Source organism: Podarcis vaucheri, assembly GCF_965113315.1.
Source record: "Podarcis vaucheri genome assembly, chromosome: 7".
In the NCBI taxonomy this organism is placed as follows: Eukaryota; Metazoa; Chordata; class Lepidosauria; order Squamata; family Lacertidae; genus Podarcis; species Podarcis vaucheri.
This window is the reverse complement of record NC_138765.1, coordinates 48,476,030-48,493,003: the sequence shown is the minus strand read 5'-3', so window position 1 is coordinate 48,493,003 and position 16,974 is coordinate 48,476,030.

Sequence of the window (16,974 nt, the reverse complement as noted above, 5' to 3'; positions counted from 1 at the left end):
CTGCCCATCACTGGGATGTGGCCTCCCAAATCTTGCCCAGAAGGGAATGCAGTTGAATTAGAGGGTCAAAAGAAACTACTAATTAACCTCTATGAATATACTTTCAGCTGCTAGAAAATTCAGTGAACTGATAGTGTTATATGTTCTAATGATTCCATGTCCAATGCAGTTGGTAAGTTATGGTTGATTTTCTTCATCAAAAGTAAAGACACCTTCTAGAGCAGGGTTCACCCCAGATTTGATCCCCCTTCTGTAAAGTGCTTTGAGATTGCCCTGCACATATATCAGGGGGTCCCACTTCTATGTGGGTAAACATTGGTGGATTTATCTGATAGCACCAAGTGATATAGGGGTTAAACCAACAAATTATTATTAATGTTCCTAAGCTGAAAGAGCATCCTGTACTGAAGAGGTGTATTCCTCAAGCCATTTCTTCTTTCTGAGCACCAGCAGCTAACCTATCAAATTACAGAGAAAAGGTTAATCCACTTTAGGGATAGGTCTGTAAGTAGGAATTTCCTGGAACTAGCTTTTCGATATTGTGACCTTGCTCTTTATCAGTTAATTGGAGACAACCTGCTATAACTTACTCTCCCTTGGCAGCATTTCATTATTCCTGACATTCACTTGCAGCACTAGAAATGATGCCCTCCATCTGAGGGGAGGGGGAAATGGTTTTCCTTCCAGCAATTTTTTAAAAAAGAAATAAATAAAATAAAACTTGTTTGTCTTCAGACGGGCATGTGGATCATGAGGGGCCATTGGTATATGTAGCAAGTGGGGAAAGCCAGGCCTGGGGTCCAAACTCAGGCCTATCTGTGTGCCCTTCCCAGGCCATTCCCTTCACTAGCCCTCCTTGGTGGTAGTGGGCAGAGGGCCTTCTCGGTAGTGGTGCCTGCCCTGTGGAAAGCCCTCCCACCAGATGTCAAGGAAATAGACAAGTATCTGACTTGTAGAATACATCTGAAGGCAGCACTGTTTAGGGAAGTTTTTAATGTTTGATGTTTTATCCTATTTTTAATATCCTGTTGGAAGCTGGGGAGGCCTGGCCAGATGGGTGGGAACTGCAAATGCCTCTTGTTGGCCTGGATGGAGGATAGTGCATATAATCTCGGACACATTTATGACTGGAATGTAGCCTATTGTACAAGTGACATCTGTTACTCCAGCCACTTTTGCCTCCGGGCCTGCCTGCACCTAGCATGTGGTCAACAAGAATACCTGTATAATTGGGTGAATGCATTGGATTTATGAATGAACACATGCTAAATTGACACAGAACAGAAGTAGACTCATCCTTCCAGGCTTATTTAGATCCCATCTCTCTGACAAAGTAGCTTCCTGTGCTTCCACTAGAAGCAATGTGAACTTCAATTCAAAAGTTTTATTTTGAAGGACACGTCTGATAATGGGAGGAAGGTGATGGATGGACATCTCTTCTGTAAATAAGGAAGGACTAGATGATGCGGAATGTCATTTTACACACAAAGCTTGCTTCATCTATTCTCTGCTTTCATGTTCCCATTCATCCATGCCAAGTTGCTATCAAGGCAATTTCTCTTGCAAAGTTATATGTATAAAAATCTTTGGCGCTCTGAACAGAATTGCTGCACAGACGCTGGGTTGTGAGGAAGGTTAATAAAAAAAAGAAAACGTTGCATGAAAACAGATGTTTGGATTTTGAAGAACAAATATAGCTGTCTCTTGGCAGATAAGCCCAGATTTCAGCAAGTCTAAGAGATAAGAACCAAACATTTATTCTTTAATCTGATCTGCTTTACTCATCAGTGTTCATATGATGGATCCTTTGTCCTTTATGCATATCATCTTAGGAATGATTAGATTGGCAGCTTTTATCTACTTATCTGAAACTTTATTGAGATCCATATATATTGGGAGGGGGAATTATTGGGGAATTTTTGTGTCTATGAAGTGGCAAAATATACATATTAAAAGAATCTTGGGATTGTTTACTTATTACTTTTTAGGTTTCTCCACCTCAAAATCACTGTGTGTCAAACATATTAAGTTACCTCAAAAACTCTGCACAGAAATATAGAAATGAACACTAGAAACTTGGAAGTGCAGGAATGTCCATGCATCTGAGATCCCATTTGCACAGGGGATCTGTATACAGAATCATTTACTTCAAAGGTGGAAGTTACAAGCCCTATGCAGGTTTCTTGGTTCTGTGAATAATCAACATGGAGGGAGGGAAAAGAGCAAGGATAATTGTCCTTCATCTCCCCACCAGCACAACCCCTCACAAATTCAAGGGATAATTTTCACAGCATAGAGCCTCTCTACACATCTCTGCTATAGAGCAGGGATGGGGAACCACATTTAGTGCTCTGCTTGCTTTTGCTTCTGACTCCACACACTGATTTATGGTCTCTGAAAAGTTTTCCAGAAGGGAATATGGCCCTTGAGCTGAAAAGGTCTTCCCACCATAACTTTCCCCAGTTGTCCAGAGGTCTACATTGAGTGGGGAGCCTTCACACTTAGAAAAGAAACTATCCCTCCAACTCATGGCAAATGACAAGAATGGCACCAAAGGGGAGGGAAGCAAATGCATTCATTCTCATTCTCTCTTCTTAAACGCAGAAGTAAAATACCTGAATAGGGCTATGGAACATATTGGGTCCCTAGATGTATAAACCGTTTTACAAAATAGTGCTGTGTTCTAACCTTTCCTCCACTAGTAGAAATGAGAATTTGAATGCGGGGACACTGAATGTGTGAACATTCAATGGGCAGAGCCTGTGTGAGCAATCCCAATCCCTCCCTTCTGCATAAAGTGGACATCTGTCCAGAGCTGCAAAGGGAAGTGTAATGTGCACATTTCAGGTGAGCATGACTGAAATTCTGAGGTGGTACAGTTATTTGACACATGTGTATCTGCATTTGGCATAAGGATGAGGCATAAGGATGCACTTAAAGGCAAGCCTTCCTCATTAGCAATTTCCAATACACTATGCACACCAAAATGCAGCCATCCTTTGAAGTTCGTACTCTTCTGGTTTTTAATCTACTAGCTAAAGTGTATGTAAAAATGCAAATATTAGTGAAGATGACATTCAAAAATGCTTTCTGTTAGGGGAAGCTGGTTTGCAAAACTGTGTTCAATAGAGAATATGGCATACTAAAATGTGTATGTTAAGATCAATTTTTGTACTGAAATGCTAATGAACGTTCATGAAAACGTAGGGGGAAATTGAACACTCACCCTTTCCAAGTGGGTGGCAGTTGCAGTACCTCACTCTCTGCCGCCATCCTGGCAATCAGCTTGCACATGCTTACTAGCTGCTTGGAAATTCCCCTGGCCAGCACAATCTCAGGAAAGGATTTCCTGCCTGAATGCCAGTTTCAAATGGGTTAATCAGGGGGCCCAACTGATGAGCAAAATTGACAGATTCAGCCATCCCTGCCTGACACATTTTAATCAGCTTTAAAACAGGAGACAAAGTGAGGTAAGAAACATGGGGAAGTGTTTTAAAATAGGTCACATCATTCTAGCCAACAGCTCCTTTTGCGCTGTCTGGCAAATGCTCTCCTTAGTCTCCAACAGACTTATTTCCTATTACCTGCACCTGAACTTCTTCCTTAAAAACAAAACACAAAACAGGTAAATACCAGGGTTGACACTGGGACCTTCTGCATTCAAACCATTCCAATGAGCTGTTGTTAAGTTCAATAAACTATATGTGAAAATATTAAGTTTAGCCTAACACTGCATTTCTAGGCAAACGTATGGATGTGCCCATCGATATTTCAGTGCATGACAACCATGAGACAAGGTAAGACCTAAGGATGGAATGATTTGTCAGTGATTTGTTCTCTCAGTTTCTCATTTCGCCAATCCTAAATTCAGTTTCCCACGTTTCTGCAGCATTTTGTGCTGCTGCTGTTTAAAATAATCTTCATGATAATTAACCAGCATTTTAGTGCATTTTTTTCCAAATAAACACATTGTGGGGGTATGAATTCTGACATTTGTGCAAGCAATTTAATAAAATGCATTTGTGTGTTATTTTCACTAATATATTCAAATTAATTCACACTTTTATCAAATAAAGTGTGTTTTCGTAGCAATTGTTTGGCTGGAGAACTGCATCACAAAATTCAGATAAGTACGAATTTGAATGGCTGTGTTTCTCAGATTGTTTCATAATATGAGAATTTGATAGATTCAGCCTTAAATGTAGACTGAGTCAAATTTCCCCACCATCCCTACTTAGTGTACCTTAATTACTTTCAGCTTTAGCATTATCATTCTAAAACAGAGATGAGTTAATACCACAGACATTTAACATGCTTTAACCTTTGAGAGGGGGTGGTGGTCTTGTTGTCTGGGGAGGTCATTTTGTTGCTACTAATACAGTGGTTTGACTTCACCCCTTAAAGTCACACCTCATTGTTGGATGCCAACAACTTCTGAGTCGACATGGTTAAATTACACTGAGGAAATTGAACTTTCCCCCCAGGAAAAATGCTTAGAATCATGCTGTGTGTGTGTGTGTGTTACAGACACACGTGTGTGTCTTGTAAAATGAATTTAGGATGGAAATATAACTGCAAGTTAAATCATAGACCGACATCAAGACTGCTAGCTTGTTTGTCCTTTCCTTTCAATTGGCATATCTGTGCTAGCAGAAGGAAGAAATATTATCAGTCAGTGTGCAGGATCTGCATGAGATGCTGGAAGTATCAATACTAGCTAGCTACCAATGACATGAAATCTTGATTGCTGACCTTAACAGTGAGGAGTAAACAGGGTGACAGCACATGATGATTCACCGCTTCTATCAAAATAAATTGGGGGGAAAACACTGTAACACACACACACACACAGAGAGAGAGAGAGAGAGAGAGAGAGAGAGAAAGTCCGCTTGAAGAGATAAGCAGAAAGAAAATAAAATGTTTGGTGGTACATTAAAGTAGGTTTCAGTTACTTGGCAAAAGTGGGGAGCCTTAGTCCTATCGTCACATGATGATATGATGAAAATGAATAGGGGTTGTTTGAAAAGAGCACTGATTTTGTGTGCTTGCATGTGTGTGTGAGTTAGGTTTCATATTCCTATGAAATGAGGACAAAAGCGGCTGAAGGAACTCTGACCCAAGTCCTAAGATCAACACAAGGAGCAGACATCTACGTACAGCTGCACCAGGTGGTGGGGGCTGAGGGGCTCTTCAGCCCCTCCCCCATTTTTTCAAGGAAGGGGCTGGGCTAATGCAAAATCCTGTGATCTTGTTCTGCTTCCTCACTGCTGATACCATGCGGGAAAGAGGATGTCGAGCACGGAGCCCTGCTCTCCATTCTCCACCCACCATGTGAATGGCAGCATTATGGCAGCAGCACACCCGCACATCCCAGTCCGGGGCGTGAGTGCTCTCACGCTAGGTGGGGGCAGGGCATGTCGCATGACATGTAATTTGACATGTTATGTGATGCACTCCTGCAATGGGGGGGGCAGGTCAGTGCCCTTATTTGCGTATGTGCTACTGAAGCAACACAGAAGCAGAAAGCACACAGGAATTCCCGCTTGATAAGGCAGGTGATGATGACGGATTCATTTTCCTATTGCTGAATGTGGCCTACTGTTTCCTGCACAGCAGCAGACCATGGCATGCTCAGTACAGCAGGTCCACTAGCAGAAATCAATTCCAGCATTCAGATTGCATTCACTGGTTTGTGACCTATGTATGCAATCTAAGCTTCTGTAAAGAGGACAACAAACAAACAAAAACCAACCAAACAAACCCTGCACAAATATTTCACAGACATCCCCAGCATTTCATGGTCATTTTGCTTGTCAATTGAGTCAATATTGAATGAGGTAAGCCCTCATTCCATTAAGTCTGGCATGGGGCATTTTTTTTCAGACTGAAGGCCACGTTTTGTGGGTGACATTTTGGGGGCCGCATGCCAATGGCAGACATGGTCTGGGGCAAATGTGGGTTGGGTCATAAGCAAAGGTGAGCAGAACAGCATATGTAACCTTTACCTTCTCCCCCAACATGTAGTTAAATTAACCAACTTGAATGACTTTAAAAGAAGATTAGACAAATTCATGAGAATAAGGCTATCAGAGGCTATTAGTCATGATTGCTATGTTCTGCCTCTTCTGTTGGAGAATATGTCCCTGAATACCAGTTGCTTAGGTACTTGGATTCTCCTTGTGGGTTTCTTTTGGCCACTGTGAGACTAGGGAGCTGATCTCCGGGCCATAGGCTCGATCCAGCAGGATGTTTTACTGTTGGACAGTAGGCAGTATTCCAGCTCATGGAAGCCAAATATTTCTGTTCCACATAGACACAACTGTCTGTCTTCCAAGCAGGAGCCATTATCACAGTTCAGGGGCATAATCCAGTCTAGCAAAACCATCTAAGGAAGTCTCAAAGCAGGAGCAGTGAGGGGCAGAATCTGGGAAAAGCAGGGGGAATGACCAAGAGAATGAGGATTTGGCCAGGGGATAGTTCCAAGATCTAAAGGGTGAGGTATGGAGGACAGCATTCAGCCAATGGGTTGCTAATTTCTTGTACTTTCAAAAAATGGAATGGAAAAGAATCATTTTAAGAGGCATGCACTTGCAGGATCAATAAAAGCCTCAGGTATGGGGATAATGCTAGCAAACCCCAGGGGGTGAAACAGTAGAATGATACATGATTCTTGTCCATCAGCAGGTATGGTAAGTGCCTATGAGCTCTGATCATTTTCCTTATAACCTCCAGTTCTAAATGAGTCTACAAATTGATTGTTCTGCTTTTATTTTGTGTTAGCCTATTGGTATCCAGCTGTGGCTACTTGGACCTCTTGTGAGTTTTAGGAAAATATAGCCGGCCAGTTCCTACATGGGACATGAAGGGTTTTCCCTTTCAATGACTTTGGAACAAAACAGCAGGTAGAAATTAAGAATGATTGGAAATAGCTAGAAAGGATGTTACATATGCCTGAATATTAATATGCACCTGTTTTAAAACAGTATTTTAAAATGAAACAACAGTTTTAAAAGCCAATGGAAGAAGAAAGAATCAATAGGCAAGAGAAAACTAGGGACTCATTCATCTTCATTATGAAATCATGGGAAGGTTTGAGAGTAAATCATTTCCCTTCTCCTCCACATGCACCATGCAGAATCAATGACAACCAGACACATTTATTTCTGTATAGAGCTGACACTCATATTTTTGCCTCCTAGGCCAGCAAAGGCAACATAAGCATTAAGCTGCTTAATGGAGGTTTCATGAGAAAGAAATTACCATATTTGGGAATGTAATGGTACCTGAAAGGGCACTGAAGCATTTTATTTTATTTATTTAAAACCATCCCTAACCTGCCATTCTGTCAAGTGTTCACGACAGCGAAGACTTTTATTGATGTGCTAATATGCCCGTCAGTCTGGCCTTCTCCAGTCCTTTACAGTGGTACCTCGGGTTAAGTACTTAATTCGTTCCGGAGGTCCGTACTTAACCTGAAACACCACTTTAGCTAATGAGGCCTCCTGCTGCTGCCACACTGCCGGAGCACGATTTCTGTTCTCATCCTGAAGCAAAGTTCTTAACCCGAGGTACTATTTCTGGGTTAGCGGAGTCTGTAACCTGAAGCGTATGTAACCTGAAGCTTACGTAATCCGAGGTACCACTGTACGTGGGTCTGGAAAAGCAACTCAAGAACACTCCTCCACCATCACATGGCATCTTCTGGCTTCTCATGTGTTCACGGTGAACTTCCACAGTGTGGAGCCTATGTGTCAGGAGATTTAGAAGGTTCTTTCCCTGGCCCCAAACGCAGTGCTATTTTTCTGGGAAAAAGAGGTGCTGGGACTCACCATGAACAACTCTTAAAACGGCAATGGGACCCACCTGGGAGGTGCTAGAATTGAGTTCTGGTGAGTTCTGGCTGGAAAAAACCCTCTGCCCAAACAGCTACATATCAGACTTTGATGAGACACATCTAATGAGTTGGCAGGCTCATATGGGGAAGGAAGGAGCAGCAGATTACTGGGTTTGGGAAGCATGCAAGCAGGAAGAAAAGGCATGTTGGAGCTTTTTCATTACATAGTTGCCTGCAGTGATCAGTGAGATCCCATCAGTTCTCGCTGCCCAGCCTAGGTCAATCAGCCCATGCTAAGCCAATCAGAACCATGCAGTCTTTCTGTGGTTGCAAGTCTTTTGAGTCTGCAGAGAATTTCTCTCACAGAACACTTTGTAGAAGGAGAAAATGAGTCACCCTTTTAGTAGAAGGAATTTAGTTTTTAATTGATTTTGTTCCCTCTTAAAGGGGCCAGAAGTGTGTGTATTGTGGGGGGTGGCAAGCACTTTGCTTGTTTGTTGTAATCTTTAATCTCTCCCTCCCTGCCTGTTCCCCCTAAGCATCCTCAGGCTCCGTCTCCCCAGCTCCCCCCAACTTTGTAAATCTTTCCTCCCCACAGCATCTTCACAGTTGTGGGGGTGGAATAATCATTGTTCGTAGGGCTGAAAGTTTACAGTTGGGTGGATTTTGCTAACAGTTCTGTGTGGCCCCTTAAGACTAACCAATCCAGGCTCCAGTCCTGTCTGTGAGCCTTCCCCATGGAATTTAGTGGGGGCTTACTTCTGAGTAATGTGTGGTTATTGTGACACTAATCCACGCTAAAAACTGTGATAGCAGGGACTGCTTCTAAAACAAGGTTGGACACATTTCAGCTTAGATTGCAACATAAGTATGTAAACAACTGCAGTGCTCTGGGGTCCACCCTTTGTTACATCTGTGTAACCTTCTTCCTCCCCAACAGACATGGCTTCCTTGGATATAATCTGCCCCAGCAGGTCCAGGGGCTACCAGCTGCCAATGGTGCAACCTGAATTTACTGGTATGCAATTGAATCCTGCCTGCAAATCAGAAACTACCTGGAAGTGCCCTTTGTTTCCCTCCATATCCCTGATGCTTTATCTCTATGTATCGGCATTCGTATTGGACTGCTATCTTCCTGAGATACTATAACTGCTTATGAGCATACTGAAATGGAGCTAGTTTTGTTGAACTGCACTGTTTGATGCAATCATGCTACCATTGCAGTTAAGTGCACTTGACAAAGCTAGTCAAGTAAGGTTTGTACAAAAAAGAAAAAGAAAAAGCTCACAAAGAACATTTATGAAAGCAGGGAATTTGCTGCATTGATGTAGAAGGAACAAGCATTCTGGCCGTGTGGTTATTTCCCTTCCCCCATCCTTTAGCCCTGTCTTTCTCCAGAAATATGGTCTCTTTCAAGCAAGTTACCTTTTTTTGGTATCCTTTCAACCTACCCCCTTCCCAAGTGGCTTACAGTGTTTATCAACTTTAATCAACATGGCTGACAGGGAGCCTGATAGAGGATGACTGTCGCTGCTTGTGGGGCAGAAGTTCTTTGAAATGTCAGGAGTGAATGTGCTATATTTACATTTCTTTGGGACTGGAGCTCTTAACAGATTTTCATCTTTAGGAAAAAAAAAACACACACACTAGAAAGATATACAAGTAAAGGTTATTTAAGAGCTTGTCAGAAATTGTATTGTACGGTAAGATATTTCGCCTTTCAGTAGTGTGGAGATGATGGTCCCTCACTGTCTGTGTGTCTCCTGCACCCTGCTATAGACACCATTTCTCCTTTGATAGAGGAGCCCGTTTCATCATCCTTTCTCCCAAAACACTCCTTTGGAAACCAAGTTTGGTCTCCTCATGCCTGAGTTATATTTTGTTTGCCAGCAGACTCAAGTGGAGGAAATAAAAGACACCTGTTTATCACTGGACATTTACAAGCTTCAGGGCCCAAATGATGGACCAATCTGAGTGCCACTGTCGTGTAGTGGTTAGGTTGAGCACTGTGCCCAAAATAAAAGAAAACCCTGCATTTCTTCTTCTTTTGCCATTTATCAGTTAATAGTAAAAGAAATAGGATTAAAACGTTCAAAGAGTAAAGAAAACATAGAAGGGATTCTCATGAGTGGAATGCTTGCAATATGATTATGTTACTTGTGAGGTGGCTGGGAGAAGTTTTTGTTAGTGTCCTTTCTTTCATTCCACAAATCATCTCCTCAGTGGTCTGAACTCTGCAGCCTTCCCAAGCATCTGTGCTTCAGTAAAGGGAGGTTAAAAGAAGAGGGAGAATGGCATAGGAATATATAAAGTTTTCTTATAACATTGTTCCATCTGGCTTAGTATCATCCACACGGATTGGCAGCGCTCTCCAGAACCAATGCTTCCCTGAGATGCCAAGAATCGTACTTGGAATTTTCTGTGTGCAAAACTCTGGACCGGCCACTGAGATGTGGCCCTTTCCTGAATGTCTGGTCTGTTTTCCCCAATTGCATGGGCTTTCCTGGCAATTGAACCAAGGGACTGTGAGCAGAGAGGGGATAACTGATAGGGAAAATATATTTGAGGTGCTCTCTCAACCACAACACATCATCTAATTTGGAGGCAGGTTGGAGAGAGGAAGAATTGTCACATTTCTGCATGCCACCAGTAAAAAAAAGGGGGGGGGGATTGTGTGCATCACTGGACTGCATTGCAAAATTCAGAGAACTGTATTGCAGAGCTGCATTGAAAAATTCAGAGAAATTTGAAAGAGAGATGTGCTTGTTTGTGTATTGTTTTGGACCAGTGCAAATTAGGCAAGTTCACCTTTAAATGTGAACTTATTCACCTTTAAATGTGAATCAAATTTCTTGTCAAGATACAGAAAAACACTATTGCTGCACTTTCAGTCAGAGTAATATATGAGGCCCTTTTAATTATTCCGTCCCATATGAAACGGGGGGGGGGGGGAGTGTCACCCGAAGATGATTGAGTCTTCTTGATAGCAGCACTCCATTTCTGAAATATGCTCTCCTGCCCCAGTATTAGACTAGAAGTGGCATTGGCTTAGCTTTTAACAATGGGGGGGGGGAGAGAAATAATTTATTTTCCTTTTGCACAAACTGCATTGGCCTATGCTTTGGAGCATGGCAGGTGTGGGGCTGTATATATGGAATTTTAGACTGTGAATTGTAGATATTGTAAATAATTTTTGATGGGTGCATGCAATTTCATATGCTGAGATATGTTGTGTCCTGCCTGGAGATTATTTTAGGGGGAAATGTGTGATATAATTGTATAAATATCAGAGGGGAATCCCAACTTCATTCCCTGCCACCTCTGCCTCTGCTCTCCATGCCTCATGCCTGGTTAGAATCATGTGATGAGAGTCATGTGACTAGGGCTACTGTCTCCACAATCATTTTTGTTTATAATCCTCTATCAGGATTTTCTTTGCTGTATGCCAGTAATGACTGTTCAGTCAGTCAGAGCCACAGATCTCTAAAGATCGATTTAGCTATGCTGTATTGAGGAGGAAGTGATTTGTGAGTGAGTGTGTTTTGATGGGGGAGATGTATGGTAGTTTGAAGAACAGGGAGCCACCTTTGTGAGCAAATATCATTTCAGGAGAGTGTTAAGCAGAGGGCAGAATTAGAACCATCTATCTTTACTTTGTAATTTCCTGACCTAAATTTGCCTGTGACACAAAATTAAGGAAAGGGGATAAAGCAAATACAAAGGAGTTGAGCAAATACGTTCAAAATGATCTGGATACATTCAGCTTAGAGGCTGGTAAGTAGCTTATTCAGTTCAGCCATACAGAAGTCTAAAGTAATAAGATTAAGGAACAAAAATAATCAGCAAGAATATAGGCCGTGCATGTACACACACATGCACAAAGCCACACAGGCCTGGACAGAAGCTGTCTGGAAGCAATTTGATAATAGGCATGTTCTACAAGAATGAAGAAGAAACAAACAAAAATAGTGCAACATTAAAGGTCACTGTGCAGTATTATGGGGATGCTCTATAAATAGATTGATGGAACAATATAGCAATAAAATACTGCCACCACAAATCCAGTGCTCCAATTCTGTTCAGCACACTGTGCAAAGACAAGGAAAAATACATGAATGTAACATTTTTTTCTCCAGGTTTGCATAGAATCATAGTTTCAAGAGAGTATTAAGCCCTGTTTGGGAATTCAGATTTTACACAAAATTAAAATAATGTAGGAGAGTGAAGGTTCAAAAGCTTGGCTCTCTCCAGTGCATCATCTTTCTCTGATATATGTCCACCCACAAGTTTGATTTTAATGTAAACAGCATGTCCAGCACTATCCCAGAAGCATACAGACAAGGCAGCTGCACAGAATGGGAATGATATGGTATTATCATACAACCTATCAGCACCTGAACCCACAATATCATTTATCAGTAATATAGTATGAAAAGGTAGGGAGAAAGGAAAAGTCAAGGTTTCTAGAAAATTTTAGAAGACTCCTTTTGCCCTACTTAGAAGGAGTACTTCGATTGATTAAAAAAAATCACCTGGCCTTCTAGAGATCTATCTATCAGAATGCAATAAATCAAGGGTGAAGGACCTTAGACCCATTGCTCTTTAGATCAGCCTCTAAGCTATATAATATTAATCAGTGGTTATAACCTTTGTAAGGATTATGAAGATTAAAAAAAAAGGTAAAGGACCCCTGGACAGTTAAGTCCAATCAAAGGCGACTATGGGGTTGCGGCGCTCAACTTGCTTTCAGGCCAAGGGAGCTGGTGTTTGTCCAGCTGGTCATGTGGCCAGCATGACTAAACCACTTCTGATGCAATGGAACACCGTGATGGAAGCCAGAGCACATGGAAATGCTGCTTACCTTCGCGCCGGAGTGGTACCTATTTATCTACTTTTTGGCGTGTGTTCAAACTGCTAGGTTGGCAGGAGCTGGGACAGAACAATGGGAGCTCACCCCATCATGGGGATTCAATCGCTGACCTTCTGATTGGTTTAGACCACAGCCCCACCCACGTCCTGAAGGTACGATGGTGTTTTTATGGATGTGGGTTAGCGGGTGGCTCTGGAGCAGATCAATATTAGCAAAGTCTTAGTATCTCTAAAAGCAATATATAGCGCTACAGGATATTTCTTCACAGAGTGGTGGCTGGTGACTATTGAGACCAGTAGGCAGAAGAAAGAAAAGGCAACAGTAGATGTAATTGGAGCCAATGACAAGCATAGCCAGCTAAATAGGTTTGTGTATCAACCTGCATCCTGTCTCAGTTCTACAAGGAAAGTATTGAGACTAAGGAGGAAGAAGCTTACAACCAGTTTCACCTCATGGACTGATTGTAATGGTGAAGGCAAGAAGATTGGGCAGACCGAGATTGTTGGGGCATTGTGCTAATGGATCAGCCTCCCTAGTGCTCACAGGTAAATTCTAGGGAATGACCTGTTTCTAAATGATTAAAATTCCAACTAGCTTTGATCCAGGTCATGTTCGGTTTACTGCTTATATTTTTTAAAGGGATAGGTTTTACCATGTTGAAGGAATTATACTGAGCAATTCCATCCTGTAATAGACTGGCAGAATAGCTCCTTAATTGGATTTGTTCACAGTAGTGATAACATGATTTAAAACATGATGTTGACACAAGAAAATGTAGTGTAAAAAAGAAAAGAAAAGAGCATTCAGCAGCGTCTTGAACTGCCAATTGAAGGTGTATTGGATTTTGCCGAGCAAATTCAAATCAAAATGTTGAAATTAAAAGTGATAAAGCAGCAACAGTGAGATCAAAATCCCTCCCCAAATTAGATTTACGCCTGCTTGGGGCCATAAAAACCTTATTATCTTGACATGACTTGATCAATCATTGCAAGACAATTACTTTAACAAGTTAAGCGAGTGCATTTTGCTTTGATACAGAGAAAGTTAAACCAAATTTTCTCCTCTGGTGGATGCAAAAATGGGGAATATGAGATTCAGGGAGTGTTGAGATGAGAATGAAATGGCTGCATCCTAAAGTTGCAGTGTGAAACAAGCCAGAACGGCTGTGTGCTGCAGAAAATCTTTCATTAATGTGGTAAAGAATGCACAGGCCAGACTTGCCTTTTCTCCCTAGGGTTGCCAGACCTCCAGGTCTGACATCACATCCCTAAGTTTGTGTGCAGGTGGAGGGCTTCCATCTCTGGGCAGACAAGAGTAAGTGCCATATATATGAGTGCCATATATACTGCAAAGTTTATCCTAGACCAGGGGTAGGCAACCTTAGGCCCATGGGCCGGATGCGGCCCAATCGCCTTCTCAATCTGGCCAACGAGCGGTCCGGGAATCAGCATGTTTTTACATGAGTAGAATGTGTACTTTTATTTAAAATGCATCTCTGGGTTATTTGTAGGGCATAGGAATTCGTTCTATTTTTTTTCTTCAAAATATAGTCCAGCCTACCACATGGTCTGAGGGACAGTGGACCAGCCCACAGCTGAAAAAGGTTGCTGACCCCTGTCCTAGACACTCTGAGAGAGTCTGCCCTCTTCCGCTCCAAATTAACCTGTCCTGAGGGCCACCTCCATAATATCACCAGCCCCCACCCCATGACACCACCAGGGGCCGCCCCTAGGTCTCAGGTTTGAAATCTCAGGGTCTGAGGTGCTCGTGATCTGACAAATCTATTCTCCCTAGATTTTGGAGCTAGGAATTATGTGGTGTTCTGAATTATCAGTTCATTATGAATCCTCCATTATTTCTTTCATGTATATTTTTGGATGTGCACAGGTACTGCATCTGTTTTGTTTTGTTTTTCTGAGTCACGCTGCACTCTCCCTGCTGCTGTCCATCATTTGGCTACAGAGCCCTTCAGAATAAGATGAAGGAAGCTCTGTGTCCCCCTCTTCACTATCATGAGGAATCTGTAAACTGGATGAAATTTACAGGCATATGAGTCCCTCCACGGTGGATTAAGCCTTCCCAATTGCAAATAAATATATATGGGGGGTTGTGGGGGAAGTAAAAGGGATTGTTTTCCTTCACAATCCCTTATAATAGGAGGAACAGATGTTTGTGTCTTACTTTAGAATACCTTACCTCATTATCTGTGCTGTACACAGAGCTGTTGCACACCCCCTATAACATTTGCTATAGTTTTCAGTTCATTGAGTTCATTTTCATCACCACATACATTCCAATGCACACATATGTGCAATGATAAAACACAGCAGCAGCAGCAAATGCATTCTTTTCTGGTTGTATATCATCTTTTGGTTGTATGAAGATCCTTTTTGAGTGAAGTACAGAGGCATATCAGGATGGCTTTTTGCAATGCTTTCTCCAGTGTTTGGAAAGTTTGTTTTCCAGAGGAATTAGTTCATTTTCCAGTCCACTCCCTTGAAAATGGAATTAAGTCTAGCTCATGTTTGCTACCTATAGAAAATAACGAATTCTGTTGCTGTTCAAGTCATTCATTCAAGTTCAATATGTTCACACAAATGGTCCTTGGAATCCCCCCCCCCAGATTTTCTTAAGAATTTTATAAGCTTCTCTGCTAAAATAAAAAATAAAAAATAAAAAACCCATCAGAACACACAAATCATGTGATGTAAACCATTGTTTCACTCATTTTCCTGAACAATTATGATATTTAAACTTAAGTATATCATCACTTTTCAGAAAGGTAAAATTAATAAATGCATCAACCACAATCAAACACAAAGGTAAGTGCAATTAAAATTATGAATTAATAATTACATGAATTAAAATTAAAACAGAATAAAATTAAAAATCATCCAAAATTTGATTGAGGGGGAAGAGAATTTTATGTTCAGTTTACCTAGAAATTATAGGAACTATTTTCAAATATAATTCAGTTTTTTCTTTAAAAAATAATAATCCAGTGAATTGGATCTATATTAGTTTTATCAACATGTATGTGAAGATTGGTGGTGAGAGGGGGACATAAAATAGAACTGCAGAAATAAACATGGTGGCAAAATATGCATGCCTTGATTGCAAAAAGAATATTGGAAATGCAGGGTAGAGCAACAGAACACAAGAAGAATGGACAGGTAAATGTCTGTTCCTCCCTATTTATGAGAGTGGACTTCTATGGGTGAGACATCCTCCTCTTCGGATGCACAATTTTAGTTCAAAGGCATTCCAGTTCAGAATTTGGAGATTCTCTCTGCCTCCCTCCCTCCAATATTTATTCAATTTACAAATGGAGATATTGCATGACACTGATTGAGAAAAGGAGTTGGCTATTTTGTAATCAATGAGGGCAATATGAAAATGACACAAAAAGTTAATTCAAAGAAACACTTCCCTTTCCATAACAGTTCACAGTTAATTTGGCATCTGCCCACATCTTTGAAACTTGTGATCCAAATAGAAATCCATTTTCCAAAGTAGCAAATAATTCTCTTAAATTATAATGGACAACATTGCCCCAAGTCAGTAAAGGCAATTGCTATGTGTCATATTCTAATTGCTTTCAAATGCTGATTTGGGGACGGGGCGGGGGGAATGAAGCCATTTCAACCATTTCAATTACTGATCCAGCATCCTAGCTCCAAAACTGAGATGGGGGAAAGCAATGAACGGTTTATGCAAATTTGGCTTCAAAATTACTTCCAAGTTGGAATGATTTAAGATCTGTTTAGCCTTCAGCTTATTCCCAATTGCTGGATTGTAAATTCTTGAAAAATGTTGCTTTATTGTACTTGAAAACACTGAAAGACCATTAACAGCTGTGGCATTAGATTCAGCAGCTGACTTTTACCAGGGAAGCTGTTCATAAATAAGTCTACCATTGGATAGAGCAAGAATTCCCATACATTTCCTCAAGTTTTATTAGCCAAGACACTTTATAATAATTATGATAAACAGCCACTGTCATTAAAGATCAACTAGAATTTGATAAGATTAACTGTAATACAATCTTTGCTTACAGAGTCAGTATAATAAATTGCCCCTAGTCTTAGGAACAAGGTGTCACCCAATTAGGATGTTTCTTTAAATGCTAAACAGACACCCCCCCATGTCTGTCTCTCTTTAAAGGATGGTATTTGATTAAAATCACTCTTCAGGTTCAAGTCACAGGCAACAATTTAATGTTTTCACACTCAAACCATTCCAAGCTAATAATGCAGTTTATTTTCTGCAT